General features: G+C 39.3%; 1 long non-coding RNA gene across 22 annotated transcripts in view; it reads left to right on the top strand.

Moving 5' to 3' along the window:
- Positions 1 to 14,983, top strand: part of LOC104689955 — a 90,436-nt gene that overhangs the window by 63,574 nt on the left and 11,879 nt on the right. For 15 of the 22 annotated variants that reach the window (XR_005603906.1, XR_005603904.1, XR_005603905.1 and 12 more), the window contains 2 exons: positions 2,307 to 11,126; positions 12,477 to 12,542. This is a non-coding gene — a long non-coding RNA (uncharacterized LOC104689955). The remainder of the gene's footprint in view (positions 1 to 2,306; positions 11,127 to 12,476; positions 12,543 to 14,983) is intronic. The other 7 variants (XR_005603880.1, XR_005603895.1, XR_005603910.1 and 4 more) reach the window with 4 other exon arrangements.

Genomic DNA, 14,983 nt, shown 5'->3' with positions numbered 1-14,983 from the left:
GTACATCTGCCAGGGCTACTGGGGCGTCACACTCTCAGCAGTGGGACTGCTAGAACAATCTGATGTGAGACAATGCCCTTGAGCGTTTTCCATCTGTCTTTTCTACAGGTGAGCATGGTGTCTTGAAACACCATTCCTTCAGCCAAGTAACATTCATATGCTATTTGTAGCAAAAGAAAAACAGTTGGATCATTGGAACATACCAAAAGAAAAACAAAACACTGAAATATGATTTTCATTCAGATATACAATGAAAATGCACAGAAGATGATGTGCAGAGGGGGAGGGCAGATGTAACTTGCAGCCAGAGATCTGAAACCTGCAGTCATTAACTTGATCATCATTAGCAGGGCACGCCAAGATGAAATAAATATTAGGAAAAACTTGATACACATTAATGTAATTTATCTTTAGAGGTACACAGTGTGTACCATGTCACATCACACTTCTTTATGGTCAGTAGAGAGAAGCAGGTACTTTGAGAATATAATTCATCTAGTCTGTTTTAGAGAGGAGATGCACCCATAAATACCCAATTGTGCAGAGCATGATCTGACAGGTAAGATGCAGACATATGTATTTTATATTAAGTTATGCTTTTTTTTTTCTTTTCTTTGTGTCAGGTGCATAACAAATCACTTCCATTCTCTCAATTCTTGTGGGAAGAGGGGTAATATCTCCACATTCGGAATGTGCCATTGATTTGAATTTTAGGAAAGCTTGATAGTGACAGGGCACTATTTAAATATAGAATATCTAAATGCTCCAATTATACTACCAAATACTTCTAGTCTGCCTGATAGATTGCTTCTCTCATAGCTGCCATCATTCCTCTAGTTGCCTGGTTAAGAGCTGCAGATTTAGATCGAGTCTCTCCTGGTGCAAAAAGTCTTAAGAGAGAGGATAGCTTTATGGCTCGCATTAGGGAGTTCTGTTAAACTGCCACTGTGTTATCTATGAGACTTGGCAGTTAATCTCAACAGATTTCTAATGCAGATTTACTGAATAGTAATAAACACCTGTGCAGATACTTAGAGTGTAAATCCAATCTATAGTTCACTTCATTTGGTTGATCCAGATTAGTTTTCTCAAAGTGCCTTGTCTAGGCAAATCCTGAGTACGTCTTTGATCTGCTAACAGAGATAAACTGCCAGGTGGATCTGGGTGGCAAGTGTCACTGATGGAGTTTCAGAGCACAGTGCCTGTCCCACTGGCTTCTGCATTGCTACTTAAGGGGTTATAGAAGCAAAATAACAGCATTGGAATTTTATTGTAATCTGATAGATCTGATGACTTTTAAAATATATAGGGTCACTGTATTAAAAGTTGGTAGCATGTTTTCTTTTTTAAGCTTGGCATATGAGTGACCAACATGCTGAGCAGCAGTTTTTAAGGGGGTTTTGCCAAGGCACAGAGAAGAGACATTGCATGTATCCAATTACAGCAGTATGCAGAGCACGAGACACCATTTATACTTGACTCTCCTCCTGAAGTTCTGTGATGCAAATAAGAATGTCCGTCCTGAAACTGAACTGGGAAATTCAATTCAATTCTAAAATTTGGTAAAAGCTCCTAAGAAACAGATAACAGTAATATGATAAGTAATTTCAGGAATAAAGAAGCATAGGCAGATGAAGTCACAGATGTAAAAGAACTCTTGGCTTTAAAATGCTAATTGCCATGTTCATAGTTCTTCTCCTCCCAACATCACTTTGCTGGAAGGCACTGTATTTTTGCCATAGGATCTCACAGAAGCGGTGGGTGTATGTTTGGACCATCTAGAACAAATTACAGCATAATTTTTCAGCCCTAGGCACAAGGTCATTCAAATATAATGCCAGAAAATTGCCTAAACTCAGTGCAAATGGACAGCATGTTTCTGAGAAAGCCTAGGGTTTTAACAGTTATGTTAGAAGATTATGAAATTGCGGTTTTCATGGTGATCCCCCAACCCATCTGTTTTGAAAAGGTTGAAGAATAAGGTCATATTTCTGCGTCTGTAATAACATTATTCTGCAGGGAAGTTGCTGAAGAAATTGAAAGTGGTGTTTATATATAACAGAGTCTTCAGAGTTTTCTTTGGTGCCTTTGTTTCAGGGATTTTGCAGGCAACTTAAGGTGCAAAAGTACTTAATGACGTTGGATTTACAGTTTTGTATCTGCTACACATGATATGTTTATTGTGCTATGTAATTGATGTGGCTGTAAATGTGAGTGTGAATTTTTTAGACATAACGATGAAATTGCTCAGTTTGTATTTAAAGATTCAACAACAATGTGGTTATGCACTTCTTTACATTTGCCAGAATTACACCACCACCCCCTGCCCCGAGAAATAGGAAGACTAGTGACAGAAGACATGGAGAAGGCTCAGTTACTCCTCTGCTTTCTTTTGGCTCAGTTTTCAATGGTGATGTCCCTTCCCACATCTCTCAAACTTTTGAACTTCAAGACAGGGACTGGGGCAGCGAAGTCCCTCCCACTGTAAGGGAAGAACAGGTTTGAGACCAGCTGAGGAACCTGAACACAACCTTGTGGGACCTGATGAGGTGCATCCCAGAGTCCTGAGGAAATTGATTGATGTAGCTGCCAAACTGCTTTCCATCACTCTTGAAAATTCATGGCAACCATGTGAAGTCCCCAGTGACTGGAAAAAGGGAAATATCACCCCCATTTTTAAAGCAGTAAAAAGGAGGATGCTGGCAGTTACCAACCAGTCAGTGTTATCTCCAGCTAAGAACATGGAGAGGATCCTCTTGGAGGATATGTCAAAATACATGGAAGATAGGAAGATGATTAGAGGTAGCCACCATGGTTTCACCAAGGGCAAGTCCTGCCTGACCAACTTAGTGGTACTGTATAATGGAGTGACTGCATCAGTGGACAAGGGAAGAGGTATGGATGTCATCTACCTGGACTTTTGTTATTCCTATGATACAATCCCCTACAACATTATTACCTCTAAATTGGAGAGGTATGGGTTTGATGGATGGAGTTTTAGATGGATAAGAAATTGACTGGATGGCAGCATCCCAAGAGTCAATGCTCAATGTCCAAGTGGAAACCAGTCGTGAGTGGTGTCCTTGAAGGGTCCATACTGGGACCAATACTATTTAATATCTTTATCAAGGACGTAGGCAATGGGATCAGTGCACCCTCAGCAAGGTTACAGAGGACATCAAGCTGAGAGTTCCAGTTATTTGCTAAAGGCAAAGGATACCATTCATAAGGACCTTAACAGGCTTGAGGACTGGCCCCATGGGAACCTCATGAAGTTCAACAAGGCCAAGTGCAAGGTCCTGCACCTGGGTTGGTACGATCACCAATATCAATAGAGGCTGAGGCATGAATGGATTGAGATGGCAGAGAAGGACTTTGGGATACTCATTGATGAAAAATTGGACTCATTGATTAAAAAAAAATGAAGTGGCAATGCGTACTTGCATCCCAGAAATCCAGTTGTATCCTGGGCTGCATCAACAGAAGCATGGCCAAGGTGGAGGGAGGTGATTCTGTCCCTCTATTTCACCCTGGTAAGATTCCATCTGGAGTACTGCATTCAGTTCTGGACTCCCCAGTACAGGACAAGACCTTGTTAGAGTGGATACAGAGAAGGGTCACAAAAAAGATCAGAGGGGTAGAAAAACCTCTGCTATGAGGAAAGACTGAGAGAGTTGGGGTTGTTTAGTCTGGAGAAGAGAAGGCTCTGGATAGACCTTGTTGTGGACTTTCAGTATAGAAAGAGAACGTCTAAGAAACACAGAGGGACACAGTAGTGACAATGAAAAGGGGAAATGGTTTTAAACTGACAGAGGACAGGTTTAGATTAGACATAAAGAAGAAATTTTTTACTATAAGGTGGTGAGATATTGGCACAGGTTTCGTTGAGAAGCTGTGGATGCGCCATCACTGGAAGTGTGCAAGGTCATGTCGCACAGGCCTTTGAGCAACCTCTATCTAGTGAAAGAAGCCCCTGCTCATGACAGGGAGATTGTACTGGATGGTCTTTGGAGTTCCCTTCCAATCCAAAATTGTATGATTTTATTACCTATTTATGTGGGTGTTTAAAAGAGATTTGTTTTTTGTTTTTTGTTTTTTTTTTTTGTCTGAAGAATAGGCCAAAATTCCTGGCTGGCGTTATTTAAAAGAATGAGAAAAGATAGAGTGTTCTAATCCTGGGTACGACACAGTATTTTAGTCAAAGACAAGCCTCTACAGTGATTTGTTACCACAGAATTACAGAAAGCAGTGCTAGAGCAGATATGAGGTCATCGACTCCTTCCCTCTGATCAAGGCACATTAAATATCCTATGTCCTCTGTAACAGATATTTGGCTAACCTGCTTTCCAAGACCTCCAAGGACAGATATTGCAGAACCTCTCAAGGTAGTTAAATCCAGTGTTTAATCATTTTAGAAAACTGTACTTTTTGATATGTGCAAGTTACACATACAAGCCTGATCTGCAACCTGAGTCTCTTTTGCTGCAACTTTGCTACCTTTTCTGGATCTTGGTTTGAAAAAGATTGAGAATAACTTATTTTTCTTGACCTCGAGTCATTCTTGTAGCTTTACTTTTATTTTCCATGTTTCCTCATACATTCCTGCAAACAGTATCACCTGTGACAAACAGAATGAAGGATTGCTTCATATGCCTTGTGAGGTTTACATCCCATCATATTATGAACATTTTGTTTTGTTTTTTATAACTAATTGACACTGTTGATTAATCTTCAGTTTATTAATCTTTTTTTCTCGGAATTGTTCCTTAGCCTATCATCCTTCAAGTGATGCCCAAGTGTAGAATTTTATTCTTGTCTCAGTATAATTGTCTCCTATTTGAAGACCATTTCTATTTCCTTTTTTTAGGGTGATTTCATTCATCACTAAGCTAGTCTGGAATATTCACCTATCTGTCAGTGGGAGTTGTGAGGCCTGGGAGAGATGTTAAATGTTTACATTTTAGGTAACTGTAGATGTCCACATGTGAGTTTAGTGTTTAAATGCCTTTCGTAGTCATACAGTCATAGATCACAGAATCATTAAGGTTGGGAAAGACCTGCAAGATCAAGTCGAAAATTTGAACTAATATCACCATGCCCACTAAACCATATCACCAAGTGCCATGCCCAGTCATTTTTTGAGCACTTCCAGGGATGGTGACTCCACCACTTCCCTGGCCAGCCTGTTCCAATGCTTAACCTATCTTTCAGTGAAGAAATTTTTCCTAATATCCAACGTGAACCTCCCCTGAGGTAGTCAATACAGTCAATGGAGCTTAGAGACAATTCATCTCCCTCTTATTTAGACACCTACATTTGGTCACCGGAACATGTAATTTATTTTACCCTTCATCACTAATTAATGCTAATTCAGTGTAAACGTAACAAAGGAAGCCTTTGGGTCTACTCTAGCTTGGAAGACATTACGAAATAACATAATAAAACTCTCCTAGGAAGACATTACAGCAATTTTATAGCTTGAGCTGTAGGAACTGGAAGAAGGAGCCCCAATTACGCCTTTTTTTTCATCTCTTTGTTCACATGAAACAGCTCTGCCTCTCACCTGCCTACTCCTAGTTTTTAATTATGAAAATATTATGGAGGAATCTTGTTACAGAGCAAGATTAAAAGCTTATTTTTCTTTGAGTCTGTTAAATCAGAGAATGTATACTTTCTCTGCAAGGACTCTATCCAAAGGTGAAAAGCAGCCCCAAACTTTACAAATCTTTACTTTTTTGTTCTTTGGCAAAGTAGTAGATCACTCCTAGTGTTTGCTTGGATATATTAATTAGGGATAGTTTATTATAACTGTAATTTGTAGTTACTATATTTTTTTGTCATAGGTGTCTTTCTGTGTTTGTTGGAAAATAAGTAATATAGTAGTTAATGAATGTGCAATTCCTTTTAGTGGTCAGCTTTATGAAATTCTCAGGCTTTAAGACATATGTGAAAGGTGTATGACATAATGGACATAATTTTTGTTCTCCTCTCGAGAAATAGGCCGCATTCCTTTCAAATGTGCAGTTTGACATTCTTTGTGAATGTTCAGTGAAGATTTGGGAGTCAAAATTTTAGTCTTTGTGATGTGTATGATATGTATGTCACAAGATGATAATATAACCTCTTAGGTGCATCTGTGCTATAAGGCTCCAATGTTTTCCTCTTCTGAAATGCAGATGTCTGAGGTGGGATTCTTCTAATCTAATTGTAGGTGTCTGCAATATGAATGTTTGTATCGAAGCATGTCACCTTAGGAGAGGAGTGGGTACTTCTGGGGAGTTATTAATCTTACCTATTTTTGACATTTCCTTTTTGGAGAGAAGAACCACATGTTAGAAGTGTCTGTTTCTCTCTTCTTGTGTCCTGTTAATGAGAGGGCTGAGGCCACCCACTCTCATCAGCTGCACCCAAGACTGGTGTTTCCAGAAGACCAGTACTGTCGCAGAGGTCAGCTGTCACTGAGGCCCACAGAGAAAGGGGGGACAGCTCTGTGCTAGCCTTTGAGTCACACTCATTGAAACCAAGCACTAAGGCTGACTGAGGCAGTGCACTACAGCTGGCAGTGAAGTATGAACTCTCAGAAGCAAGAGAATAACTAGTTTTAGTTTTTAGATTTTCAGTATCTTCTCAGCCACTGATAAAACTCTCATCTTCAAAGAACATAATGTACCAATATTTGGGACATTTTTATATCTACATCTCCCCGCTTTGGCCCTGATGATACCAACGTTCTTGGATGATATCTCTGAACTAGATTCACTAGAAGTGCAAACAAACCCACATTTCCAGGGAGAAAGTGCTGTCCTTGTCTTTTCATTTGGCCACAGGAAGTCTTTTTCATCATAGGTTGTAGTGAAGAACTAGAATCCAACCAATCCCTCTGATGCCTTTGTTGTCGGGAAAAAATGATCTATCAAAGCCCATTTAGTGGGAACTTCAGCCAGACACTTATGACTGCTGGTTCTTTGTTATTTTCTCATTATGTGGTTCCTTAGTTTCTAAAGGTCTTGACATACATTGTCTACCAATAAGAAAAAATCCCTCCTCATGAGATTTAAGTATGTTGCTTTTATCTTTAATGGAGCCATGTTTGAGCGTCTGTCATCACGTTCAGTAAATCATCTGTCAATGAAATCCACATTTTTAGTAGCCATTACCTCAGCTCAGGGATAAATGGCGTTCTAGCTTTCATGTCTAATCCTCCATATTATTTTCAGGTGGATAGGGTAACACTGAGGCCACATCTTAAGTATATTCTAAAGATGGTTTCAGATTTCTTATTAATCAGTATATCTACTTACCAATATTTTTTTCCCATGACCCAGTTCATCAGCAGAAGAATCAACATGTTGATCCTCTGTGAGCATACTGCCATAGCCAGACAAAGCTCTTCTACAAATCTGTGATGTTCTTTGGTCTCAAACAGCCTTTGTTGTTCAAGATCAGATCTAAGAAGATGTAGCATCAACTTCAGACTCGTTCAAAATGAGTTATCAGACTTTATCAGAGACACATTTGATGCTACCAGATCAAACCCACCCCAAGGCAGTGCAAGGCAGTGCCACAGCCTGTGCTGGCAGAGCTGCAGTAGCTGAAGGCTGTAGAGACACTGTGCAGTCATTGATACTCATATTTATGAAGCATACATGTGCTGGTAGCCCAAAGGCTTGAGGGTCACCAGTTCTTCAGTCTTTGTAACAATGAATGGCTTGCATTTACTGGTGTGACAGCACTCCTAATGAAACACCCAGGAAGTGCTTCACAGATGCCAGAACTTGAAGGAAGAAGAGGAGTTGCCTCTGTCACAGCTCTTTAATATGTTCTTTGTATGTAGCTCCCACCACTGGCCTTTCTGTTCCGGGGGAGGAAGGCTTGTCCTGCGGACTGAGAGCTGCTGAATGACATGGTGGTGATCTGTTTATGTGCTTGTGGGATGGAAAGCAGAGCTGAGCAGGTGATGCACACACCTTGCTGGGGCACATAACAACATAAGAAACATTTGAATTCTTATGCAGAAGAGATTCCCTTTTAGAATGGGTCTTACCTGCATAAAGCATCCTGAAGTATCATAGCTACTACAAGGTTAGTGATGCTGTGTATCATTCCTTGTAAAACACTTGATGTGAAACACTGTGCTGTATCTTTGCCAGGTATTTTCATTGTTATTACTATAAACAGCAAACAATGTATGGTTGCTAACATTATTACTATGACTTTTTTCATAGGAATGAGACCTCAATAGAAATCAGAAGCAGGATTTGTTTTGTGTACTGATAAATTTTCTTTATTAAATCCAGTAATATATAGCAAGATTACATGCCAACCCACAGAAGTCCTTCAGGGTTGTTATTTTAAACCCATGTCGATGAACAGTTTATTCTGAAGCATTTCAAATGTGTATGCATATGCATTATATACATATATATATGTTATATGTATATATAGGTAGTGACAAAGCAAGTAGTTTAATACATTTTATGGGTCCAGCCTGGAGTTCTGCATACATGGACCTGTGTGTGGTCAAGGAGGCTTGCATACTTTTGAACTCTAAGTTGGCCTAATAAAAGATACCATACTACAGTGCTTGCTTTGTCAATCCTGTTTTGCTGGCTCAAAATGACTTGCAAGATTAATTTTCAATATTTGACATAAAACCCAAGAAAAAGAGGTGTTTACTTACGGCAAGGAGTTGATTCCATGTTAATGACCCTGAACGAGGCTCGTACACAAGGTACAGATTGTTGCCAATTTGATGTATATTCATGTTACAGAATATGAAAATGTGAAGTTATTCCATCTTGAGGATTTTGTTTCTATAAGTTAAAAAAGCTTTTAAGTAATCATACTGTGTGTTTGATGGTGGAAATTAGTATGAATATTTCTGGCAGTGGAATGATGTGATGTGGTTATGCATTTCTGTTTTCACTGCTCAGCATTGGCCTTTTACAAATACAGATTACCATGTCGATGGAAGGAATTTACAGCTTTGGCCCCCTTGTCTCGCTCTGTGTTGTAGCACCTTTTTTTGTGCTTTAGGTTACATGTCCTCCCAACTGCATTTTTCTGACAGAAAAAGGAAGTGTCTGTGGACAGAGATCCTGAAAACATGTGAGCTGTACTATTTAATTGAATGAAATGAGTATTATTTCCCATCTACCTTGATTTCCTGTGGGGTGAAATCTTGCTCCTCTGAAATCAGTAGCAAACACCACTGAGTATGACAGGATGGAGAGTCCATGAGTGATCCCTTACCAGCTGGTGACATTGCATACTGGAAGCTCAGAAAAAACCAACCAATAATAATAGTAATAATAATAATAATAATAATAAAAAGAATACTCTTTAAAACATCAGAATTTAGGACTTTCAATAAAATCCAAGCTGAATACAAAACCTGTATGTATGATGTATTTAATATTGTTAGTTTTGGGGTCTCACAGCCCAGATAGAACTGCAAGATCCATTTGTGTTCTGTAGGCTGTTACACTACATCCCTTACTTACCTCATCTTGTAGGCAAGGAGCTGCTTGCTCTGACTTGATGGAATTGCAGCTGTATTTGTGGAGTGCTCTCGTCCTTTGGCACTCCCTCCCCTGTACATTAATACAGTTTAAATGCACCAGCATTTTCTCTGGAAGCAAACTTCTAAACTTGTCTTTAATCCTCATGCAATGCATATTTAGAGTTTTTTATTTTCCTGGAGTTTAGTTCCAGAGGAAAACATACTTGACTGGTGCTCCCACCAGCCAGCTGTGGTTTATAATGACAATAATTAACAGTAAGATACTGCAGAAGAAATGGGAAGCAGAGAAATGCAGTCTAGCAGCTTCAGAGATATGGTTCTGTTCACTTCTAAGGATTCCAAAGTGCTTAACAAAAAATATTACAGGCAGGATGGGCAGCTCTGGCCATGATGAAGGTCTTCTAGTGCTTTCTGTTTTAATATTCTATTTTAGTTTTTTTTTTTTGTTTTTCCAGAGCTCTGCCAATGTGAATATATTTAGTCTAAATTAATTTTTATTCAATGCCAGTCTCCAGTTTTTAAATTTTTGAAATGAAAAGTGAACTATTGAATTATTTATAAGAAGAGGGCTAGATTTTTGCTTATGTAAAAAAAAAAAATCTGACCCCTGTATTTTTGAGCAAAGACAGGCTTTTCCCTGCCTTTGAATCAGGTATGTGCCTTTTGCCATCCTCACAAAGCCTTTCAAGTTTGGTCAACGCTTTCAAGACGTGGAAAAAAACACAGTTACCAAATATCCCATAGAGGTTTAATAAAGCCTAACAGCAAATATTTCCAGAGATTTCATCTTCTCCGCCTTGCACAGCTCCTTCCCATGATCAGACTTTCCATACACCATCCTCACAGGATGACTGAACAGTCACTAGCTGGGGGCACCAGAGGCCAGAACTGAGGCAACCCCTGTAGTGTTGTCCCTGGGCGTTACTTTGAGCCGCAGTGATGCTCTGAAGTGGAACCGGGAAGAGGGAGCCAGTCCCTCCTGAGCTGGAATGCATTTTAGGGCTCCCAAATTTTAGTTTGTATGCTGTTGACAAGCCTCCAGCATAGTTTCTCTTTGCCACTAGCCTGAATGCACATAGAGAGTTGGATAGCCTCAACAAGACCCTGAGAAACCGCATCCAATGGTGAAATGAGTCCCACTTTGAGCAGGGGGTGGGAACACACAACGTCCTGAGGGTCCTTCCCAGCTTGAGTGAGTCCATGGTTCTGTGATTCTTTACTGACCATTTCTCCACTAGTGTGTGTAGCCTGAAGGCAACATCCTAGTTGGTGGGTTTCTGTGGGTATGATGCACACAGTGGAAATAGAATTATTACTTTATTTTTAAAAACAAATGTATTCAAAACACCTCATTAAGATAATATTCAAGCTGCAGACCAGGTATCCTAAAATTAAGATTAACAAAATGATCTCTGCAACCTTTGTATGCTTCCAACATATGTTTGCATGGAAACACTGACTCTAGTTTTGTGATTGCCTGTGTTTTCACTTATATGTCCTCATCTCTATATCTACTGGATCTGCTCTGGAGATGAAGCAGCACTGAGAAGGATTGGTGGATGCTAACTGCAGAACTCTAGCTCACTTGCTGAGAAGGTGCAAGGTATTTTCTGAATGAAACAGGCCATGGTAGAAAAAGAAAAAAAAGATCTCCAGGTTTAGGTATTTGAAGTCTGTTCTGGAGAGCTGGACAGTATTCTTGCCTCTTCTACTGTCTTCCTGTGTGGTAATGGGCAGACATTTTTCCAGTGGTTATCAATTGCCAAAAGACCCTTTCTGCTTGTTCCAGTAGTATCTGGAACAAGATGACGGTGCAAATGTCATCCAGCAATCACAACTCTTTCTTTGGTAATGTCATCTATGATGTTCCATCTAATAAAGCCTTCATCAAGTCAGGTTAGGTAATTATTACTTCCTTATATCTGTTTATCATCAAATGCTCACCTTCTGTTTATAGTTCTACTTTATACTTATAAATATTTATAAATAATTATTTGTCAGTGAATTGGGCAAACTATCTTGAAAATCTCTGAATTGCACTGAAATATTCAGGCAGCATATGAGATTGTTTTTCAAACGTCAGCAGGCTTAATTAGATCCTGCAGTTCATTCATTTGCACTGAAGCCAATTGGAGTTTTACTTGTGGAAAGTCTGCGAGATCAAAAATTATGCCCAATGGGCACATAGCTCTATAGTAGAAAATGTCAGCTCTGGATGGTGGCATTTCTGACTTCTCATCGGTTAGACTCTCTCTAATACCACACTTTTACTCTCTTTCTCAATTTGCTTTTCTTGCATTTTTATGTGAGTGGTTTTTTTGAAAGGGTTCTTAGAACTTGCTGTATATATGGTATATGTTTTCATTTACAGATCACTGAAATGGATAGGCAGAAAAATAGATAGGGTTTTCTGAGCTTGTGACATATGTAGCATAATATAAAACCCTCCTCTAAGTCTGTTTTGTCATATGTATCAAATGATATTTTAAAAATTATATTTCTGGAGTATATTTTCAGCATTTCTTATTGCTATTCTTGATCTATGTTTGACAGTCCCTTAATCTGTCTGATGTAAACTGAATGAGTAGCAACATTTAAAACTATGGCTTCAGGGACTCCTTAGGAGGTTTCTTTGTAAGTGTACATTTACTAGTTCATCTGTAAATTTATTTTATGAGGTGTTTAAACCTCAAGAAAACTGAAAAACATAATATTAAAGCCTGGTTTACATCTACTGAAGTCAACGGGAACTTTGCAATTGACTTTAATGGTAGCCTATGTCCTCTAATTATGAAAGTGGCAAGGATGATATACAAAAAACCACATGGAGAATTTTCTTTTTCATCATATCCTAATTCTGTTTGCAGATGCATTTGCAAAGTGCAATGTGGTTTGTTCTTGAATTAAACAATTTGGTGTTTGGACCTAATCCTGAACTGCATTGATATTTTAGGTTGTGTTTTCCTTCTTGAAAGATCACAGACTTCTCATTTTCTCTGGGGCTCATGGAGGTGACAAGGTAAGAAATCCAGCCAAATGTTCAAATTTTCAAAAGGCTTTCAAAAATTACACTTTTGGTTTTGATCTTACATCTGCCCTGTGGTATGAGTAATGGAAGAAGTTGATGAAACAGTTTTCTTCCTGATTGTCTCAGTTTTTTTCATGTGATCCATTTTGACAAGGTTCCTGGAAATGCACGTAATATCTGTAGCACATATGTACATGTTTTCCCTTAAGGTTCACTGCAGTGTAGTAGAAAGTTTCCACCACGCTATTGTAATTCCAGGCATCATTTTTTTATTGTGTTAGTGAAAGTGAGTGACAGTACACCACAACAAAAAAAAGATTCCCAGAATTCGGCTTTTTTTCCTGTTATTGTAACAAGCACAGCAGTCTGATCTGGCTAGATATGGTAATTTGTCGTAGTTTATAATGCTAGACAAAAATTCCCACAAGCTTATTGTTGAGTCTGCTTCAGATATTACTCATTTGGTGGCTTAAATATGGGTCTTGCTTCACACTTTTGATACTTGTGAAAGATTTAGATATTTTGTTGGTAACTGGAGTTGGTAGAGCTGCAGGTAAGAGTTTGCCACAAGTTTTTGGTTGGAGCCATGCTCAGTTGGAAAATGACACTTGTGCAGGGTGGAAATTCTGTCCCTGGGGTGCATCAGCTCCACTGAAGCCTCAGAGGGAACTGAGTTGAGGGGCTGTTGCCTGGGCCCCACTGCTCCCACCAGCCAGCCCTGGGCTCTCTGATGGGCTGATCAGACTGATGGCATGGTAGTAAATAATCACCTCTTCCCTCCAGCCCCCAAGCCTCCTCTGCTTTAGCATAGCCAGCTCCCACCTTGTCCATGCGGTGGGCTAGCAGCTCTCTTGCTTCCTCCCCTTGCCTCCTGCCAGACTGGTGGCAGATCAGATCTTTGTGGTCTGCCTCCCCAAGGCTACTGAGTCCTCAGGCTGCTGCCCCTTCTGATTATCCTTCCCTAAGGCTTCACTGGAGACTGCTTTTTTTGAGGTATCCCAGAGTTAAGGCAGCCAAGAGTCCAGCAGCCCTGGGGTTTTTGCTGCCCAGTGATGCAATTGCTTTGGGAGTGACCTGGAAATATTGTATACTGTCTTTCTCAAAAAACCCAGTGTGTCATAAATTCTTCCTCATAAAAAAAACAATAATAAAAAAAAGATTATTAGTATTTATTGCTGGTCTAAGACAAAATTTGTATGTGTCAAAACTACTTTGGTAAAAGTTAGTAAAAGAGAACCTGTAGAAATCATTCCAGATGGCTGCTGTAGCCCTTAGTTCATCTTTATAGTCTAGACATGGACAGAGATCTCTGTAGTATAGTTAGAGAAATAAATGACAACTGGAAATGATGTGTCTATGTGAGACTTAGACTTGCTAGATGGAGGCTGGAAGAAGGTGTGCAGAAGTAGGGACCTATTTCTCAAGGAACCTATAAACATGGTAGGTGAAATACTTCATCAAATGATCTCTCAGCCAATCCTGTTTTGCCTTAGTTTTGAGGACCACCATGGCTTCTATGGAAGAATAAAAATAAAAGAAATTTCAAATGCTCACAAGTCTACTGTGTTTACACTAAATATAAGACTAAATAGAAACAGAACTGTAATTAAGGCTCCCGATTTTGAAGAGGAGAATTTTCATAAACTATATGATTTAATTACTCAAGTCATGCAAACTGAGGAGCCTCGGGTTGAAATGTGGAGGAGGTGTAAAGTTTTTAAAGTTTCAGATGTGAAAGCTACCTAGAGCTTATATCCCAAATAGAAGATAAAAGACAGTTGGGAAAAGCACCTTTTCTAATTTGACGGGTAATCATCACAGAAAAGATGTTGGTAGATAATGCAAGAGGAAAAAGAGGGATCAGAATAGAAAGTTGTTTCTCAGAGGCAGGATATGTAGGAATAAAGTAAAAGCAAGTGAGAGGAGCTTGAGAAAAATACCAAAAAGTTCTTATCTAGAAAAAATGTGAGAAAGACACTTGTGCTGTGAAGAGGAGCTATAATCTGTGTTGGATAAACTAATGATGATCTAGCAACATGGCAAAGTCTGGAGGCTTACTGAGGGTGTGGAAATGGCAGATAACCAGCCAAAGAGGGGACAAAGCTTAGGACAGTTCATGGGCTCCAATCAGGGTAGAGGGATAACTGTTTTTTAAAATTCAGATGAAACAGGTATATGAAACCATATGTGTGAATATCTCATGAAGAGGAAAGGGACCATGGGACAAGACAGTTCCTCTGTGTATGAAGGGAGGAAAGATTGGTGTGAAGATTATTCTAACCTATTATTCTAACCTCAGGGGTGCAAAGCTTTAAAAGAGATATTGAAGGAACGAAATTTCTATATGGTAAATGTGGGGGAGGAGGGGAAAATTAATTTTTAAAAAGCCGCCACCTTGTACAAAATCTGATGTCACTGGAAAAGTGACACCT

Source organism: Corvus cornix, chromosome 1, assembly GCF_000738735.6.
Source record: "Corvus cornix cornix isolate S_Up_H32 chromosome 1, ASM73873v5, whole genome shotgun sequence".
Taxonomy (NCBI): domain Eukaryota; kingdom Metazoa; phylum Chordata; class Aves; order Passeriformes; family Corvidae; genus Corvus; species Corvus cornix.
The sequence above is the reverse complement of the archived record's forward strand: the minus strand, read 5'-3'. Positions and strand labels throughout refer to the sequence as shown.